The sequence below is a fragment of the Mobula hypostoma genome, unplaced genomic scaffold (assembly GCF_963921235.1).
Source record: "Mobula hypostoma unplaced genomic scaffold, sMobHyp1.1 scaffold_192, whole genome shotgun sequence".
In the NCBI taxonomy this organism is placed as follows: domain Eukaryota; kingdom Metazoa; phylum Chordata; class Chondrichthyes; order Myliobatiformes; family Myliobatidae; genus Mobula; species Mobula hypostoma.
This window is the reverse complement of record NW_026948212.1, coordinates 81,501-87,500: the sequence shown is the minus strand read 5'-3', so window position 1 is coordinate 87,500 and position 6,000 is coordinate 81,501. Positions and strand designations below refer to the sequence as shown.

The 6,000-nt window shown below is 50.5% G+C and overlaps 1 protein-coding gene across 2 annotated transcripts in view; it reads right to left on the bottom strand.

The window, feature by feature from the left end:
* The window catches only part of LOC134341876 (zinc finger protein 420-like), a 54,310-nt gene that overhangs the window by 9,096 nt on the left and 39,214 nt on the right, over positions 1-6,000 (bottom strand). The gene's annotated exons all lie outside the window — the stretch shown is intronic.

Below are 6,000 nucleotides of genomic sequence, written 5' to 3'. Positions count from 1 at the left end.
GGCGTGGACGTGAGGGAGTAAAACACCGTCATGGCGACTCATAAACTCGGTGTCCCGCCATATGCCAATCAATGTAGTGCTCCAGAATGCCGCCCAGCATTTGGTCTGTGGATATGTCTATCTATTCCCTTTCCTGCTCAGTACCTCACAGTCTGACGTCCCCAGACAACTGTAGGGCTGGTGTGATACTGGGTGGCTAATCCACTGCCAGTTCTCTAGTCTCCAACTTTCACATGAATAACGGGCTAACGTGAAAATATAGGGCGGGGTATGGATAAACACTGTTTTTTTTTAATTGTTGAAAAGCCGCCCCATCTTAATGACCGCTTCTGCTACTGGGAATGACTGACGCCAGTAGCTGAAAGCAGATTGTAGCTGGGAGATTAGTATCCAAGGATACATATAGTATGGAATAAACAGGCTGGAAGGCAGAGGTGGTGGCGTAGCTCTGTTTGTTAAAAAAAACAAACAAACAAACAAACAAAATAAAATCATTAGAAAGAGGTGATATAGGGGCGGAAGGTGTTGACTCATTGTGGAAAGAGCTGAGGAACTACAAGGTGAAAAGACCCTTTACAGACCATGCAACCGCAGTAAGGATGTGACCTACAAATTACAACGGGAAATAGTGAATGTTTACCGAAAGGGAAATGGTAGAATGGTCATGGGGGATTTAAATGTGCATGTAGATGGGAAAAATCAGTTTAATCCTGGATTCCAGGTCGGGGAATTTCCAGAGTGCCTTCGCGATCGCTTTTCAAGGCAGCTGACGTTTGAACCCACTGGAGGATCTGCTCTCCTGCACTGGGTGTGGGGCAATGAAGCGAAACTGACTGGAAACTTGAAAGCAAAACCACCTTTCGGGGCAAATGAGCAGAATGTTTCTGAGTTCACCCTGAGGTTTGAGAAGGAGAAGCGAAAATCAGATGTGCTGGTATTACAGCAGAGTAACGGTAATCACAGAGACAATTACAATTGGTCAGAATTAATCGGAAAAGAACACTGGCAGGGACAACGGCAGAGCAGCAAAGGCTGGAATTTCCGGAAGCAATTCTGAAGGCACGGGATAAATACATCACAAAAGAAGAATAATTTTGCAGGAATGTCAATGCCTAAGAGAGGCGATATAATTGAGTAAAAAAATTGTGGGAAGTTAGACAATTTGGAAGCTTATGAAAACCAAAAGAAGTCAACTAAAAAGTCATTAAGAACGTAAAGATGGAATACGAATTTAAGCTAGACAGTCATATAAAAGAGGACACCAAAAGTTTCTTCAGCTACTTAACGTGTTAAAGGGAGGAGACGGTGAATTTCCGGCCGTGGGTAAACGAGAATTAGTAATGGGGGCAAACGGAATGGCGGACTGAATCAGTATTTTAGGAGTGTGGGGAAAAATTGGCAGATGGTGCACAGTGTCGGGAAGTGCATAGAAGAAGAAATGAAAGGGTTAACTATTTTATAAATGGAAGGAAAATGTATTGTAACACGCGCTTCTTCCAGGATTAATCAGGGGGTGATAATCCCCCAGCCCGGCCAAACTTAATAAATCTTGTTTGGGTGGATGCTGCGTGATGTGTCCCCTGTTATAAATCAGTATCCCGAAATAACAAACAGTACATAATATGCGGTTAATCGATTAAGCTTTGTAACTATTACTTTGACTACATGGTCAGAAGAGAAAAAATATATTAAATAAAAATAAGGCACCAATCTCATTGAACAGTCATGTGCACACGAAGTTGGAGCTCACGCAGTTCAGTTGTTCTTCTTCCACCATCGATCTCCTCCTTTGGGCCCCCGCTCGGAGACGACCCCTTCCGGCGATCTACCACATTTCTCCGTTCTCGTCTTCTCTCTTCATCTCTGTCTCTCTCCTTCTCGAAAAAGCCCGCAAAAGCAACTACTTCCAGAATCACAAGACAGGGCAACGAAATCCTGATTTGCTAACATGCATCAACAGTCTGGTTATCTCCGCCCATAACCAAAACATTGCTGCTACAGAGAAACCATTCCTTCAGCAGTGAACATTGCAAAAAGAAACATTACATAGCAGTGAACCCTTACAGCGCGTTACACTCCACCCCCCACCAAATTTAGTCATGTCCTCATGACGTTGAGATAGTTCGCCAACCCCTCCTACAAACACAAAGTCCAATTCAGATGCAAAGTCAGTGAGATAGCTCGCCACAACAGCAGAGGTCACGCACTGTTCCCCAGGCGCTGCATAGGTCAACCTATCCGGTGGTTTACTAATTCTCTGAAACATCCGTACACGCTCACCTAAATCTTCAGACTCAGACGCTGCTGGTGATACTTCGTGTCTGCTTGCCGAGTTCTCCCCCACCCCCACCCCCGCAACCCGGAGCCCTCTGCCCCGTGTCCAGGCCCCGCTTTCTCTCCTTCAATGTCCTGCTGTAAACCAGGCTGCCCACAACTCACCCACCCCCGCCACCTCACCTGACTCAGTGAGACTCAGGCCAGGGCTTTCTTCCTCAATCAATGGGGAGTTAGCGAAAGGCAGCATGTACCTCACATCCAGATCATCATCCTCCGATTCAGCTTCCCTCTCATGGGCGCGGCCCGGCCCGTGGGCCATGCAGTCGCCCTGCGTTTTCGCAGAGTCCTCTTACTAGGCGTCGGCTCCAAGTCGGGCTCTGGGTCAACCTGCACCTCTTGTCCCAGGGGCAGCAGGTGGTTCCGATGGAGAATCTTGACAGGCCCCTTCCCCTCCTCTGGTCTCACCCGGAAAACTGGTAGGTTCCGCATCTGACTCTCCACCACATAGGGTGTGGCCGCCCAGCGTCAGCTAACTTGTACTTTCCAGGTAGCCCCAAATTCCTTATGAGGACTCGGTCTCCCGGTAGGAGTTGGGAGAACCTCACTTTCTGATCATACCTCCTCTTATTTCCTCGATTCTGCTTGGCGGCTGCAGCCCGAGCCAATTCATAAGCGCTTTTGAGCTCACTCCTCATATCACACAAACACTTCAGATAGGGCTTCGGTGGTAAGTCACCCTCATCAGTACCAAAACAAGGGTCAATGGGCAAACTCGCCTCGTGCTCAAACAACAGGTACCCAGTAGCTTCATTTCGTGTACAGTTGTAACAGTGAACCAGATCTCAATATGTTGACTCCACCTGCTCTTCTTGCTGACCTCCATGGTCCCGAGTACGTCTAGCAAGGTCCTAGTAAACCCCTCAGGCTGGGGATCGCCCTGCCCGTGATAGAGCGCGGTCCTCGATTTCTCAACTCCGAGCATGCCCAGTAACTCATAGATGAGTCTGCTCTCGAAGTCCGGTTCCCTGGTCACTATGTATCTGCCTGGGAAGGCCATAATGAACGAAATACTTCTCCCATAACACTTTTGCCACCGTAGTCGCCCTCTGGTCCTCGTTAGGAAAAGCCTGAGCATATCTGGTGTGGTGGTCAGTGATGACTAAGACATTCGCCGTGTTGCTGGCATCGGGTTCTATGGACAGGAGATCCACACACCAGGTCCAGGGGCCCTGCACTCTGTAAGTGGGACAAAGGAGCTGCCCACGTAGGCAGTGTCTTCCGGCGTAAGCAACGAATGCACGACTTGCAGTATTCTTCAACCTCCGACTTCATTCGGGGCAGGCAAAACCGGTCTCTGAGCAATCGATAGATCTTTTCCGCCCCCGAATGTCCAGAATCATCATGAAGTGACTTCAACCTAATCCTCCGATACTTCTCAAGCAGAACCAGCTGGCAACGCCGGGGTCAGACCGGTCATGACGTGACCCGGGATAAGATCTGGCTCTTCAACTCTAATCGAGGCCACTCTTTCAGTAATGGAGGCACCGAAGTGTGTTTCCTCTTCTCCGTCCGAGCGATGTCTCAATTTTCTACCGCAGACCAACTAGTGTCAATGTCCGGGTCATCCCGCTGAGCAGCTGCCACTTCCCCAGAACTCAATTCCGGCAGCAGTCAGGTTACAGTAAACCTGGGCTATGGCGTCATCGGAAGCCCTCCATTGATCCACTTCTCCATCCTGCCGCTCCTTTTCCTCTGCCTTCACGGTGATGGCAGACTGTCTCATGGCCGTCACCCCAGGGGCAGGAACGCTCTCCCACTCCTCGACCCTGTCCAGTCCCTCATGTACCTGTCGGGACAAAGCAGCCGCATCGAAATTCCGGCTCACCGGCCGGTACTTCAGGCTGAAATCATCCACCTCTGTCCAAAAGTCTCTTGACAGGTTTAGATATTCTCCACCCTCCTGTCCTTTTTCCCTCTCCCTTACTTCCCCACGGGAGGGTAACCACACAGAAGCTGATTCAAGGGGTGACTCACTTTGGCGTAGCCCGTCAGGAATCTCCGATAATAACCACAGAACCCCAGGAACGAGCGCAGGGCGCTCACAGTCTGGGGCCTTGGCCAGGTGGTCACCGCTTCTATCTTAGCCGGGTCTGCAGCTACTCCATTTGTGAGATTATGTGTCCGACTTAGATAACAGACAGGGAAAGTTTTAACCCTGCAGCTTTCAGGAAGCCGAGCACCTTCAGTAGCCTCGCTTCATGTTCTTCCAAGGTGGATCCAAATACTGTGAAGTCATCCAAATACATGAACACCTCAAGCAAGTTCATATACCGAACCGTCTTCTCCATGATCCGCTGGAAGTTCGTAGGGGCTCCCGATATGCCCTGGGGCATCCTTTCAAACTGCAAGAATCCCAAGGGAGATATAAGTGTCGTCTTCTATTTGTCGGCCTCACTCATGGGGATCTGGTACTATCCACTCCTCAAATCCAGCACACTAAACCACTTCGCACCACTCAGACAGGCCAGCGCGTCTTCGAGCCTCGGGACGGCATACTGGTCAGGGACGGTGCGCCTGTTCAGAGTCTTATAGTCCACACACATGTGTACCTTCCCATTCTTCTTCCGGGCCACTACTATTGGGGACGCATAGGGGCTTTGGGACTCAGTGATGATTCCAGCTTCCTTCAACTTACACAAATGCTGCCGCATGTCTTCCACGTCTGCAGGGGCTAGTCGCCGTGATCTCTCTCTAAACGGGGTATCCTCGGTCACCCGGGTAGTGTGACGAGTGCTCTTGGAACAACCAACATCAAACTCGCCAATGGAAAATACACCTTCCAATCTCAACATCTTCTCTGCCAGCCTCCTTTTCCAACCCGACGGCACCGGGGAGACCCCGAAGTTGAATGACTCAGGGGTCAACTTTCCCCGCTTTTCCAATAGCTTTTCCCCGGAGTGCCTCACGGGGGCGCTAAGCATTACCGTCACCGGGAACAAATGCGCCAGGGGCATCCCCCGCTTGAAGGTGACCTCCCTCTTCGTAGTGTTCCTGACGATCACTGCCATCTTGCTCGCCTGTACAACCGAGGGCTTCTGCAATTCGGGCCTCACCAGCACCCCAGCCGGAAATCCCAACACCCCCTTGTGGTTCTCCAGAGCGTCCACTAAGAGGGGTTCGCCCTCAGGCCCTCCAGGAAATATGGTGGGTCTCCATCACACTCGCTACCTCCCCGGGCCGTATCACCATTGGCTTCGACTGGGTGAACCACACGGTCCCTCGTTTAAATTTGGTATCCAGCCCAATGCTGCCACGCACTTCCTCAAAATCACCTTGAAACACTGGGTGCACGGACAGGGTCCCCAAAGATCTCTCCCTCGCCTTCTCCTTACAGGCCCCCATGAGCCTCCTCACCAGAGGGATGTTGGTCCCCACCAGAATTGAAACGCAGCTCTTCTCAACAGGGAAACCAGCACCACTGTATCAAGACCCTCAGACACTCCCACATCGGCCTCCGAGAACTCCAGTTTCACTGACAAATAACCGTCGTATGGATAATCACCAGCACTGAGACCCCAAATCTCCAGTGCACTGAATGATGTCAAGGGTAAATGCTTCAGATACCGGTTGTAAAACGAATGGTACAGTAACGTGACCTGCGACACCGTGTCGAGTATGGTTTTAGCGAAGGTACCCTCTATCAATAGCGACACACTGGAGTGT